Source organism: Homarus americanus, unplaced genomic scaffold (assembly GCF_018991925.1).
Source record: "Homarus americanus isolate GMGI-L3 unplaced genomic scaffold, GMGI_Hamer_2.0 scaffold44060, whole genome shotgun sequence".
NCBI lineage: Eukaryota > Metazoa > Arthropoda > Malacostraca > Decapoda > Nephropidae > Homarus > Homarus americanus.
In genome coordinates this window covers 2,954,231-2,969,591 of record NW_024756871.1, presented here as the reverse complement: position 1 = coordinate 2,969,591, position 15,361 = coordinate 2,954,231, and positions in this window count along the sequence as shown.

Here is a 15,361-nt window from a genome sequence, read left to right as displayed (position 1 = left end):
CTCCTCCTCCCACCCACATCCTCTCCTCCACCCATACCCTTCTCCTTACCTCTCCCCTCCACCGCCTCCTTCCTCCCACCCACACCCTCCCCACCCACACCCTCCCCACCCCACCCTCTCCCCACCCATACCCTTCTCCCACCACCCCACCCCTCTCCTCCCACCCACCTGCTTCTCCACCCCACACACCCTCCCCACCCCTGCCTGCTTCCACCCACCCCTCCCCACCCATACCCCTTCTCCCCACCTCCCCACCTTACCCTTCTCCCCACCCCACCTCCCCCACCCCTTACCCTTCTCCACCCCACCTCCCCACCCATACCCTTCTCCACCCATCCCTCCCCCACCCATCCACCCCTTCTCCCACCCCACACCCTCCCCACCCATACCCTTCTCCACCCACACCTCCTCCACCCCACACACCTCCTCCACCCCACCCTCCTCCACCCACACCCTCCTCCACCCACCTCCTCCACCCACACCCTCCTCCACCCACCCTCCTCCCACCCACACCCTCCTCCACCCACACCCTCCCCCACCCAGTCCAAATCACAGATATCAACAATCATTTACCTGGCTGAGTGACACGCGATCTTGCATGGTCATTTACCGATTTGCAAGACGATCAGGTAATGCTGCACGCTCTTTGGTTTTCACTCGAGTTAAGGGCCGTCCTCGTCTTCGTCCTCGTCTCAACAACACCGTCCTCGTCTTCGTCCTCGTCTCAACAACACCCTCCTCGTCTTCGTCCTCGTCCTCGTCTCAACAACACTGTCCTCGTCTCGACACACACACACACACGGGAGGAAAGTAAACACACACGCAAGCAACTTATAAAATTTCCACACGCGAGAAGTAACCATTACTAATACTACAACTACTTTCTCTCTGTAAAACACAAACAGCACACACACACACACACACACACGCAAACACACACAAATTTCTAAAACTTACTCACGCGAATCAGAAATATCCTGTTTGGTTGTACGCCACGTGAAATTGTTATTAAGTGTTAGCCCAAAAAAAAAAAAGAGTAGAACGGCGCCCTCTGTGTGTATCAGATCTATCCCTGACTAGCCAAGGATGGTCAGATCATTACTATTCCAATCACAATATAAGGTTCTGAACATAAGGACCAGATACCCTCCCCCTTACACTCTCCTATCCTCTGACTAACCAAGGAGAGTGGGATAGACATAAACAGACGCCTCATTCATATTCATACCCTTATCATGATACCACCTACAATGAAAATCAACCTTGTATTAGTGTCGGCTCGGTGGCTATAATGCAATTCGTGACAGCCGCAGTAATAACAAGGTCCATTGAGGTCTCGCCGGCTACCCCTTCAGCGCCTCCGTTGTGAGAGTGGATCAGCATATCAATAGTTAACCTTAAAACTCATTAAATCTCTGGTACTTGTCGGGATATTTATAATAGACAAAGTTACTGCTGCAAGATGGCTCGTAACTCCATACAAACAGTGAAGATAAAATGTTGGGTTATTGAATTGATCTCCAGGTCCTCTTGGGGTATAATGAAAACCTCTATTTAACGGACTATATGGAGAGGAGTCCGTTAAATCGAGGTGTCCGCTAAATGTGAAACCTTTATTTAACGGACGAAGGTAGATATATGATGGTTGGTCATTATAATTCATGATTTTTATTAACGATAAGTTTTTGTTTTATGATTCTGTACGTTACACACACACACACACACACATACACACACACATGTTACACACACACACACACACACACACACACACACACACACACACACACACACACACACACACACACACACACACACTTTACATACATGAAGGTGGTGAACATATTGTTGTAGGTAGTTATATCAACACATCGTCTGCCATCAGTCACTGGCCGCTGGAGACGTTAATTAGGCTCCATAGGTGAGGTAAAGGGTGTGTGTGGGAGGGTGTGTGTGGGAGGGTGTGTGTGGGAGGGTGTGTGTGGGAGGGTGTGTGTGTGGGGGTGGGTGGGAGGGTGTGTGGTGGTTGTGGGAGGGTGTGTAGTGGAGGGGTGGGTGGTTGTGGTGGAGGTGTGGGAGGGTGTGTGTGTGGGGGTGGGTGGGAGGGTGTGTGGTGGAGTTTTTTTTTTTGTATTGAAAGGAGGAATGAAGGAAGATTAGAGGTGGGGGGAAGGAAGTTATAGTTCGGAAATTGAAGAAATTCAGGAGGAGGTAAGAGAGGGCGGGCTGACCGCCCAGCTAAGCTAATAGTGTGTTAGGGTTGTGTCATGGGTTAGTTATTGTCTGTCGGTACAGGCACTAGACAGCCTACCCTGTCCCATTTATGGGTGATTTACATTGTCTACCACTCGCCGCGGCTCTGGCTCTGTTTTCACATGCCAGGGCTATCGCTGTTGTGGTGGACTTCCCTTTCCTGAACCCGAATTGTCTACAGTTGACTCTGTTTGTTGTTTCCAGGTGATTTCTCAGACGGTTATTGATGATTTTTTCTAGGATTTTTCCAGGTACTTCGAGGACGGAGATCGGTCTGTAGTTTAGTGGGACGGCGGGGTTCTTTCCTTGTTTTGGTGTTAGGGTAATAATGTCCTCTTTGAATTTAGTTGGGAAGTAACCCGAGGCCAGGCAAGCGTTCATTGTGGTTCTCAGTCTCTCCATGGTCGGGTTGTTTATGTGGCTGAGGATCTCCTTGGTGATGCCTGAATAACCAGGGGCTTTATTTTTGGTATTGGAGATGGCTCTGTTGAGTTCTTCCGAGGTGATTGGTTTGGACAATGGGCTGTCCGCTCTCAGATCCTCCCATATGATTTCAGGGGAAGGCTGAGTGCGGTGTGTCTGGCCCCGGAGTTCATCAAGGACGAGCTCCTCGTGGGTACCATCGAATCCCCTGTTCTCTTCATTTGTGATTCGGAAGATGTTCCTCCATATGTCCCTCAATATGGGTCTTTGTCTTGGTCGTCATATATTTTACTTCCTGCGTGGTCAGTTATATATGATGACTCGTTACGGCTGCAACCTTTCAATCTCTTAACTCGATGCCAGAATTCTCCTGGATCGTTGTATGTATGTGAGAGTTGTTCAACTATTTCGGCCCATTTAAGGTTGCTTTGTTCCAGAGATCTTGTTTTTATTTCCTCCCGGATTCTTCTGTATGTATTGCAGCTTACGATGTCCCAACCATGGGTCTCGGCTCTCTGTTGTAGCAGTTGGAACTGGTTTGTGAGGGCTATGAGTTCTGGCGTCTGTTGTGGGTGGGGGAGAGTTCTGTTGCGTTTGAGAGGCGTGGCCTCCTGGTAGGCTGTTCCTATGGCTTCACACCATGTGTTGATTTCTTCGTCTATTATGTTCACCGGCTGACTGTCTATGGTCTGCAGGATTGTCATGCCCTTGGCCTCAAGTTCGGCTGTAGCTTTTTCGTTGAATAAGTCCCAGTCGGTCTGCTTGGCGATTCTCCGTGGTGGAGCTGGTATAGTTATTGGTGTTGCTGAGATGGTCATGATTATAGGTAGGTGGTCGCTGGAGGTTACAGGGCCTTGTTCAAAGAGATAGTTGTGGAAGCATCTGCCGTTTGTTATTGCTATATCTGGAGTAGTGGCTGAGTTCCTTCTGTAGAACGTGGGGAAGTCTGGGCCTATTAGTTGGGCTTTTTTGTTTGTTATGAAGCCAGCGAGGCCTCTTCCAACATTGTTAGTTGTCCTCTTACCATCTAGTAGAGGATGTCTGGCGTTCATGTCTCCAATGATGTAGGTTGGGTGGTGGTATGAGAGGAGTCTGTGGAAGTACCCGTAAGGCAGGTAGTCCCTGCGTGGTGGGAGGTAGGTTGTGACTATTATGATTGGCCCTGTGGTCAACTTGATTTGAACCGCGAGAGTTTCAGAGGTGAAGTCGTCTATGATTCTGTGGTGGGCATCTCTTTTTACGGCGATGGCCACCCCGTCATTTGGCTCCTCTGATAGATTGGATTTATGGATCATGTAATCAAATATTTTCAGTTCCTCAGCTGCCTTTTGGCCGTGTGAGTTTATGAGTATAATATCTGCGTCGACTTGGTTGTATTGGCTGGATAATACTGAATTTATTAGTTCTCCAGTGGAGGTGTGTGGGGAGGTGGGTGTGTGTGGGAGGGTGTGTGTGGAAGGGGGTGTTGTGGGAGGGTGTGGTGGAAGGTGGGTGGTGGGAGGTGGAAGGGGGGTGGTTGTGGGAGGGGTGTGTGGGGGAGGAGGGTGGGTGGGTGGGGGGTAGGGAGGATGTGATAACTCGAGTGAGGTTTGTGTAAATGACATTATCACTCGTGTTCTGTCCCCACTAGTTAGGGGAGGGGATGGGGAGGGGAGGGAGGTAGGGGAGGGGGAGGAGGAGGGGAGGGGAGGGAGGTGGGGGAGGGGAGGGGATGGGGAGGGGAGGGAGGGAGGGAGGAGGGGGAGGGGGAGGGGGAGGGGAGGGGGAGGGGGAGGGGAGGAGGTAGGGGAGGGGGGAGGGAGGTAGGGGAGGGGAGGGGGATGGGGAGAGGGAGGGAGGTAGGGAGGGGAGGGAGGTAGGGGAGGGGGAGGGAGGTAGGGGAGGGAGGGAGGGGGAGGGGAGGGAGGGGGAGGGGGAGGGAGGGGGAGGGGGAGGGGATGGGGAGGAGGGAGGTAGGGATGGGAGGAGAGGGGAGTGAGGGAGGAGGGGAAGGGGGAATGGGGGTTGATTAATACTCGTATACCTGCAGTTGGACTTGAGCTATACACACACACACACACACACACACACACACACACACACACAACCTCATAACGCCTACGGTAGTTAAGGAGAAGTTAAGGTAGTGACCAGGTGATTAATGGAGATATATGAGGCGTTAATTAACCATAAATATAATTCAGTATAACCTCCATAACACGGACTTTCACCTCTATATAGTCCGTTATTAAGAGGTTCCACATTTAACGGACCCTTGATATAATGGACTTTTCTCTTCATACAGTCCGCTAAATGGAGGTTTCACTATACCTGGTGTATATTAAGTGATGGTTCTTTACATATATTACCATACGCCGACCTAACCCACCCGCGGGTCAACGGCTTAGTGCTGGTGGGTGGCATGTGGTGGGTGGCACGGGTACTAGTGGGCGGCAAGACGTCCAGAGATTAGTGGGTGGCTAGTGGTGGGTGGCATGGGTACTAATGGGCGGCAAGACCTCCAGAGATTAGTGGGTGCTAGTGGTGGGTGCATGGTACTAACACCAAAAGTGGTGGCTAGTGTGGTGGGCATGCAAGCAAGACCTCCAGAGATTAGTGGGTGGCTAGTGGTGGGTGGCATGGTACTAATAGGCGGCAAGACCTCCAGAGATTAGTGGGTGGCTAGTGGTGGGTGGCATGGGTACTAATAGGTGGCAAGACCTCCAGAGATTAGTGGGTGGCTAGTGGTGGGTGGCATGGGTACTAATAGGCGGCAAGACCTCCAGATACGCAAAAAACACCCTAAACAAAAAATAAATAAATAACAAAACAAATAAAAAGAATTACAAACAAAACAACAAAACAAACAACTAAAAAGCCTAAACCCAAACAAACAAACACCAAAAGAGACAGATAATAGACCTCCATCACTAAGGCAGATGGCGGGGGTTAAAATACATAAACAACCTCTATTTTACATTTTCTTTACGTGGTCATCATCTTTAAAGCCACCACGAGATCATGTATGTGTGTGTGTGTGACCCTGCACGCTATCCAATACGCACAACGCTATCCACACGCTATCCACGCGTTAAAAGTCATCTAAGTCTGTAATGTTGATCTTTTGTGAGTGTGGTGAGTCGTGAAGTATAGCTGAGGTGATGGATGCTGTTGTTTACATACTGTTTACATCGATCAGCTGATGTTCGTGTGTAGGTGTTTTGAAGATTGGAACACCGTACACACACACAAACACACACACACACACACACACACACACACACACACACACACACACACACAATCACATAGAGATACATGCATTCATAACATACACTCACACACAGACACACACAGATACATTCATACATATACACACACACACATATACATATACAGACATACATACATACACAGGTGAAGCCAAACCAGATAATATTATACTATGATCTCAGTGGGTGTGGCTCGTCTCCACTCCCTCTCTCACTCTCTTCCTCCCTCCTTCCTTCATTCGCCTCATCTCCTCCCTCCTTCACTCATTTGTTCTCTCCCTAAGGTTAGGTTAGGTTAGGTTAAGGCTAGACCCCTCGTTTACCACAGAGGAAGTGAAGGATGTGGAGTGTGGTGGAGGCTGTGTACACCATCAACAACAAGGACTGAGGCAGCAAACACTCCCCAGCAAACAGGAAGACACTTCATGTGCTGGCTCAGGAACACAGCGAAGTCCTCAACAAGAATTACCAACTGAGGTTCATTAATGTTTTGTCTCTAGTGGGATTATATACTGTGTCTGTCTACACACACACACACACACACACACACACACACACACACACACACACACACACACACACACACACAAACAAGTCATCATTACACCTATACATCACAGGAACCACTAAACCAGCTCATAAAATTCTCATTACTCACACAGGAAGAGCCAACCACCTAGGGAGGGGAGGAGGGGTGGGGGAGGTGAGGGGTGAGGGGTGAGGGAGGGAGGGGGAGGGGTGGGGAGGTGGAGGGGGGTGAGGGGTGAGGGAGGAGGGGGGGGTGAGGGGGTGGGGGAGGTGAGGGGGGTGAGGGGTGGGGGAGGGAGGGGGGGGTGGAGGGGTGGGGGAGGTGAGGGGGGGGGAGGGGTGGGGAGGTGGGAGGGGGGGTGAGGGGTGGGGGAGGTGAGGGGTGAGGGGGGGGGAGGTGAGGGGGGGTGAGGGGTGGGGAGGTGAGGGGGGTGAGGGGTGGGGGAGGTGAGGGGGTGAGGGGTGGGGGAGGGAGGGGGGTGAGGGGGTGGGGAGGTGAGGGAGGTGTAGGGGAGCTGCCCCACTGTACCTCTCTTTCAGTGACCAATTATTTACCAGTGTGGACAAGTAAACATCGACCTTATAAAAAAACAGCCAGACAGACGGAAAGATAATGCAACACTCATTAGAACATCAAGCTCAGATTACACGCTCATCTGGACACCTGAGTCTGAGGGGGCAAGAACGAACTATACTATAGTTGAATCATAAGGTCCAAAGTCCAGATTGATTTTGGGAAGGAATCGACTCTCTGGTGTTTGTGTTTCTGGGAAATATTTTGGGGGTCAATTAAATGATTTTGACGTCGAGGTTTTAAATCTCTTGGTTTTTTGGACAGGTGAGAAGGCGGCCTCACACCAGGTATAAATCACTGTCATTCTTACTGAGTTTGATGGTGTGTGTGTGTGTGTGTGTGTGTGAATGCATCAGATGAATGTCTGTCAGCAGGTGTACAACTAACACACACACACACACACACACACACACACTGACCTACAGGTACATACAGGTGCTATACATGTGTACGCATACATGTACTGTACAACGCCTAAAATATAAACCCACTCACATCTCCTACACTCCACCCATTCCCCTGACACCCACCCCCACTACACCCTCCCCCCCCACCTCCCACACAAACAACACCTCGCAGTTCTGAATCGGTAAACACCTAGGGCGCGTGTTGACCCTCTGCGCTAATGCTCGACCAACATCTCGACGAACGCTGGAACTTTGTGTTGTAATTACAGAATAAAGTTTTGTTTGCATCTTCAACACGACCTTGCAACACAAGGCCCAACCCCACCCCGCCCCCACCCTCGCCCTGCCTCTTACCTCATTCCCCTGCCCCACTTCCCCACCCCACCAGAGAGTCACCTGTACCACTAATTTGTTCCTACGTGTTTGTACAGCTGGTCTCTGTTATGTTTGATGGAAGGGGGGAGGAGGTGTCTATAAAGAGAAAATATTATTATTATTATTATTATTATTATTATTAGACAGACAGACAGACAGACAGACAGACAGATAGATAGATAGAACATCACTACCTTCCAGAAAACATCCTAGGAAAAAAAACAGTTAACACACAATTTCCAGCATAACTCTTCTTATACCTGGGAAAAAAAATCTCCCAAATAGAAAATTAAAACTCACCTGACCTTACCTGTTAATTTGTGGCCTCCAGGTAATTATCTTCGTTATATATTGACCTGAAAAAGATGATAAAATTTTGTATTAGCCGGGCAGTTTGTGGTCAGGTCAAAGGTGATAAACGTCTCATTTATGCACCGATTTTACGTTCAGGGTAAATCTGATCGTGAGTGAGAGACATTATGGTAGGATTGCAGGGTGAGAGATAGTGGTGGAGATAGGAGATAGTGGTGAGAGATAGTGTGAGAGATAGTGGAGAGATAGTGGGGAGAGATAGTGGTGAGAGATAGTGGTGGAGAGATAGTGGTGAGAGATAGTGGTGAGAGATAGTGGTGAGAGATAGGAGATAGTGGTGAGAGATAGGGAGAGAGAGATAATGGTGAGAGATAGTGGTGAGAGATAGTGGGGAGAGATAGTGGTGAGAAATAGTGGTGAGAGATAGCAGGAGATAGCAGGAGAGATAGTGGGGAGAGATAGTGGAGAATAGGTGAGAGATAGTGGTGAGAGATAGGGTGAGAGGATGGAGTGAGAGGAGATGAGGGTATCAGGATTAGGAGGTGAGAGTATAAGGGTGAAGGATGAGGGAGGGATGAGGGAAGTGAGAGATATAAGGGTGAAGGATGAGGGAGGAGGGATGACGGAGGGAGAGATAAGGGTGAAGGATGAGGGAGGAGGGATGAGGGAGGGGGAGAGAAAGGGAAGGATGAGGGAGGAGGGATGAGGGAGGTGAGGTATAAGGTGAAGGATGAGGGAGGAGGGATGAGGAGGTGAGAGAAGGGTGAAGGATGAGGGAGGAGGGATGAGGGAGGTGAGAGAAAGGTGAAGGATGAGGGAGGAGGGATGAGGGAGGTGAGAGTATAAGGTGAAGGATGAGGGAGGAGGGATGAGGAGGTGAGAGTATAAGGGTGAAGGATGAGGGGAGGAGGGATGAGGGGAGGTGAGAGTATAAGGGTGAAGGATGAGGGAGGAGGGATGAGGGAGAGAGTATAAGGGTGAAGGATGAGGAGGAGGGATGAGGGAGGTGAGAGATAAGGGTGAAGGATGAGGAGGAGGGGATAGGGAGGTGGAGAGTATAAGGGTGAAGGAGGAGGGATGAGGGAGGTGGGAGAGATAGGGTGAAGGATGAGGGAGGAGGGATGAGGAGGTGAGTATAAGGGGTGAAGGATGAGGAGGGATAGGGAGGTGAGAGATAAGGGGTGAAGGATGAGGGAGGAGGGATGAGGGAGGTGAGAGTATAAGGGTGAAGGATGAGGGAGGAGGGATGAGGAGGTGATGTAAATAATGAACAGATTCTAAGGGTAATGACATGTTTTGTATACAAGTGTGTGTGTGTGTGTGTGTGTGTGGGTGGTTGTCTCCAGCTCCACCTCTTATTCTAATGGTATTGGCCGCCTCTTGAGTGTGTGTGTGTGTGTGTGTGTGTGTGTGTGTGTGTGTGTGTGTGTGCTTTGGGCTCAGTGTAATCACTAGCGATTAATGTCTGGGTTATGTACACTGGGGGTGAAGGAGAGAGAGCAGGTGGGAGGAAGGAAGGGGTGAGAGGGAGGTGAAGGAGGACGAGGGCAGGTGAGGGAGGAGGAGGGAGGAAGAGGGCACGTGAGGGAAGAGGAGGGAAGATGAGGGTGGAAAAGAAGGAAGAGGGCAGGAGGGCAGGTGAGAGGGCAGGAGGTGAGGGAGGGAAGGGAGCATGTGTGTTCAGTGGTCATGCAGCCATTATCATGCATGACGCTGTATAACCCTGGCCATCATTCCTAATATTTGTCATGCACTTAACATGCTTTTGTTTTGGTGTGTGTTTCAGAAATCCTACAGGTCGCAGAAGGCGGCAGGTCACGAAAGGGGCCATGGGAAGTTATGGAGGTTTATGCAAGGTCACGGAAAGCCACAGGAGGTCAAGTAAGGTCATAGGGGGGTCACAACAGGTTAGTCTTATCTGTGTCATCTATTATTAGTAAAATCATCCAAGAAGAGAATCTAAAATATCAAGGAATTTTATCTCGACTGAGTACAGGACACAGGCTGAGTACAGGACACGGGCTGAGTACAGACGCAGGCTGAGTACAGAATAGAACGTCAGCTGGGGTACAAGACAGGCTGAGTACACACAGAACGCCAGCTGGAGTAGGCTGCAGGACACAGGCTGAGTACAGGACACGGGCTGAGTACAGAACAATGTGAGGTGAGGTGGAGGCCAGGTAAGGGTCCTCATCAGCAGGCAGGTAAGACCATCAACAGGTCGACCTCGCACGAGCTATGATATTCTCCTTATTAGTAAACAAACTGGCCAGATACAGAGACGCCGCATCACGCCCCACAGTCCACACGATGCTGCACGCCCACAGCAACAACAGCAGCAGTAGTAAGAGGTGTGAAGCTTCAACAACAGCAGTAGCAACAGACCACAGATTCAGTTAACAGCAGAGTGGGAGGGGGTAGGAGGGAGGTCATATATAAGGCACCCTACTCATGGCTCGCGGTGGTTAAGTCAGCTAAGGGCGGAGTGCCGGGTAGGGCAGACTCAGGATGGCGGGCAAATACCACAAGAAAAGCCCTTTGTGAAGACCCTGAATGGACCTTAAGGGAGAGTGAGGCAAAATTGCGACAGTAAGAGGTGGAAGGAGACATACGATACTACGGGACAGAACTGGAGTAACATTGTTCAGTATGGCGGGCGGAGACAGACTGTCATGCTCGGGAACCTAACCTAATCTAATCTAACTTAACTGCTTAGCTTAAGTCATCGTTCTCAAGAGGTTAGGTCATCGTTCTCAAGAGGTTAAGTCATCGTCCTCAAGGTGAATATCAGTCCTCGCGGGGTTAAGTCATCGTCCTCAAGGGGTTAAATCATCGTCCCTGCGGGGTTAAGCCATCGTCCTCAAGGTTAAGTCATCGTCCTCAAGGGGTTCACTTCTACAAACACCACAACACAAGAACTGGCTGACCAAGATGGCTTCCACAGAGTACCGAGACTATACCGTAACTTGATCCGTTCTCTTAGTCTTGTGTTACCACGAGGGGGGGGAGGAGGGGGAGGAGGGGGGGAGTGGGGAAGTAGGGAGGGGAGGTAGGGGAGGAGGAGGGGTAGTGTTGAATTTGGGTTCAGCAAGACGGTGTGTGTGTGTGTGTGTGTGTTCCGTCACTGAAGCCATACATGGACGTCTTAATCTAGCTGGTTCCTTGCACTTTATGACGTACAGGCGATTGAGTGAGGTCTTAGGTCTCTCTCTCTCACTGTCTCTCTCTCTCTTTTTCTACCAAAATCCTCACACAAGGACGAAAATTTTAATCTCATTCCACCACTGTTCTGCCTTCCCTCCTGCCCCTGCCCCTCCCTGCCCCCCCCATACCCCATTAACCCATTACACGCCTCTACCATTATCTCATTATCCCTTAATTACATGACTCCAAGTGGGTCTAATTCCCCATTCTGTATATTTCGGTATTTGGAGGAGTACCGTCGAGCAGGACCTTGACGGTGAAGCTCAAGAACTCGAGCTGCAACTCTCTACCTCTGGAGAAACTAAGGCAGTTAGGTTAAGGGTTAAGTTAATATACAAGACGTTTATATAAGCTACCAGCCCTCGGATAGTAGGTTAGGTTAGTATACCAGCCTCGAGGGATAGAACCATCGTCCTCAAGGGGTTAAGAACATCCTAGTGGTGGTCAGTACACCCGAGTCTATACCTGGAGGATGACCTCGACCTCGACGTGGAGGGTGTCAACAACTCGTGCCTCACACACCGTCAGCACAGAGGACGTCTTCAGCGCCTCACCCCTCTAGCTGTCTGCTGCATTAACTGGTGTTTTTTTTAATTAAACTCAACAAGAACAAAGGTTTAAATGTTTAGTTCAAAGACAGTTGGGGTTAGATGCTACTGTGTGTGTGTGTGTGTTTAGTGGTGGTGGTTGTAATGTGGCTGCGGCAATGGTGGCATCAGTGGAGTCGGTTGCGGCAGTGGCGGCGACTGCGGCAGTGGACCAGTTGTGTAAGATGATCGGTGGAGCAAGTATCGGGTGAGCACACACTCGCGGGTACTGACCACGATACCTTATACCAAGATCAATACGACCGACACACACACGCCCAACCTTCGCTTACTGTCTCCCACACACGCCTACCCTCACCCACCCCCCAGCACCTGCCCATAGGTGTTAACAGGTGTACAACATGGAAGGTAGAGGTAACATCATCAGCAGGTGTACAAGTAACAAGGAACGCTCACAACGTACGCAGTAAAGGAACTCCACAGGACAAACACTCGCTAAAAATACAACATTGACCCTTAATTTCAGCGGAACAATGACTCAGTCAGAGCAATTAGCAAAAATGTCTTCCCGCGATGACTCTTTTTTTTGGAAGCGTCTTCTCCCATATTCTCACGGAGGTTATGGTTACTCAACAGACTCCTCACCTCAAGCTTTTTATTGACTTAACAAGGAGAGACTCTACCTACCTACCTACCTACCTGGTGACGGCTCTTGTGAGTTTAGTTAAAGTTCATCACATTTTTGTAAAGTATCTTAAAGGAATCCTTCATTAGTTCTTAAATGACGTCACTCTTAATTGATCTGCCAACAGAGATAACTTAAAGTGTCACATAACAAGGAAGGTTAATAAGAGTTTCTTCAGTAAACCTCAGAACCTGGACACCAAACCTTCCTGAGCTCACACACCCAGTAACAGCTACCTGCACTGACATCAATACCCTGCACGTCGACGGGCTGGGGTGGTGGTGGGACACAATGGGGAAGAGAGGAACGGAGGAGCAGGAAGGGAGGAAGGAAGGAAGGAGGGAGAGGAGGGAGGAAGGTAAGGAAAGGGGGAGAGAGAGGGAGAGAAGGGGAAAGGAGGAAAGAGGGAGAAAGGTAGGGAAGGAGGGAGAGAGGGGGAGAGAAGGGGAAAGGAGAGAAAAAAAAAAAAAAAAAGAGGGAGAGAAGGTAGGGAAAGGAGGGAGAGAGGGAGGAAGGAAAGGAGGGAAGAGAGGAGGAAGGAAAAGGAGGAAGAGAGGGAGGAGAGAAGGAGGAAAGGAGGGAGAGAGGAGGGAGAAGGTAGGGGAAGGAGGAAGAGAGGGAGGGAGAGGAAGGTAGGGAAAGGAGGGAGAGAGGGAGAGAAAGGGGAAAGGAGGAAGAGAGGGAGGAGAGAAGGTAGGGGAAAGGAGGGGAGAGAAGGAGAGAAGGTAGGGAAAGGAGGGAGAGGGAGGAAGAGAAGGTAGGGAAAGGAGGAGAGAGGGAGGGAGAGAAGGTAGGAAAGGAGGAAGAGGAGGAGAGAAGGTAGGAAAAGGAGGGAGAAAAGAGGGAGGGAGAAAGGAGGAAAGGAGGGAAGAGGGAGGAGAGAAGGTAGGGAATCATCACTACAGGTATTTGCCGGTTTCTTCAAGTCTTACAAGAGAGATGAACAAACACTGACACGAGCCACCCATGTGTGTGTGTGTTTAACGTAACGTATATGTGGTCACCTGTACAACTGTGTGTACAGTATGTATGTAATAGTGTGTGTGTGTGTACAAATTTGACTATATATATCAAGGTGGTATATATATCTCTCATAAACTGACTCTTGATAGTTATATACTGATGGGTGATAATATAGTCTTTAAAACACACACACAACACACACATATATATATATATATATATATATATATATATATATAGACAATGTTGTTATATGGACTTTAATTCGGATCCATCAGTTCCCGTTGCCTCAGGCTTTGTTAATGTTATAAATGATCCCCGAACACCTTGGTTATAACAATGTGTGAAATAAAACTACAATATTTAAGGGACTCTGTCGCTTGATTTTAAAATTTTCTTTGTATCATCAACGTGAATTTAAAGATTATTATTTTCTAGATACTTGTGGAACTGTCTGGTTCGCGGAATTCTTTTCAAAACGACAAATGTAATTATTTCTCTTATGTTAACACGTATTTTTCTCAATATCTAACTAATAAATAGTTATAAACATTTATTTATCTGAAAGATTTTGTTAAACGACGCTCTCCCACCTCACTATATGCTGTATATACTGTGTGTAGTTTACATAATATTGATACAATTTACATATTTTGAACTTCTTGCTTCTGTACATCCAATAAATAAATAATAAATACTGTTACATATATTCACATTTTTGTCTATGTTTCTATATGTATTTTGATCTTTATCACTTTGTTTCCTCATACAAGTATCAACAGATGTGTGTGGTGCTCCAGAACAAGACAACAGGTGTGAAAAAGAACAGGTGTGGAGGCAGGTGCATTACCTGTGAGACATGGTGGTGTTTACCTGGCCGCCACCGACCACTGGACCACCACACATTTCCTCCGTCTTCCCTCGTTGATGACAAGTATCCAAATTCCGCGTGTCATTTAATCCTCGGGTGTATTGTGGTGGTCGAGGTGTTGCCTTTTACGGCACTTTTCCGTTTCAGTAATCGACAAAGGAGTCAACAGTGATGCGTGACCGTGGGCCAGCGTCTGGCATTATGGCTCAGGCAAGTACTCCGAGTACTGTTTGACTACCAGGCCCCACATGTTCCCTTAACCGGGGGTCTGCACCCCACATACCACCTCAAATACGGGTCCGTGGTCTATATGTTCCCTTATTCGGGGTCCAGGCCCCACATGTTCCCTTAACCAGGGGTCCACACCCCACGTACTACCTCAGATAGGGGTCGAGGGCCCAGGCAGGGGTCCAGGTGCCATACACTCCTCCACGTCATATCTTGTAGTGTTATTCCTGGTGGCGTGGAGGGCCAGTAGGGCCCCGTCGAGTATGGGCGGATTATTGTCATGTAAAGTTGGATCTAATGGAGAAAAACTCCCGGAGAGGCGAGAAATAATATGGCAAAAACATCTTGTAAATCCTGCTGACACACCGCTATGGGATCACCGCCTCGTGGTGAATACCCTCCACCTCCCCCGGACACCAACAAGAGTTCCCATTCGTTATGTCTGTCTGTCAGTCATCGGATCTTACTCTTTGGTTCACCGTCAGCCCCGTCACCGCCGCCCTCAGGAGTGACAGAGGAGACCATAAGGACGTACACAGCGATTGACAAGACAATTATTGGTGGGAGTATCACCTGTCACCCTCCCGTCTCACTCCCGTCACCCCGGAGGAAGTTCATCACGGCTGGTGCTCCTTCAGGGGGCCAAGGTCGGTGGTGGGGATGGGAGGGAGGGCTGAAGGGGCTGGGGAGAGCTTAGGAGGGCTAGGAAGAACTGGGAAGAACTAGGAAGGGCTGGTGA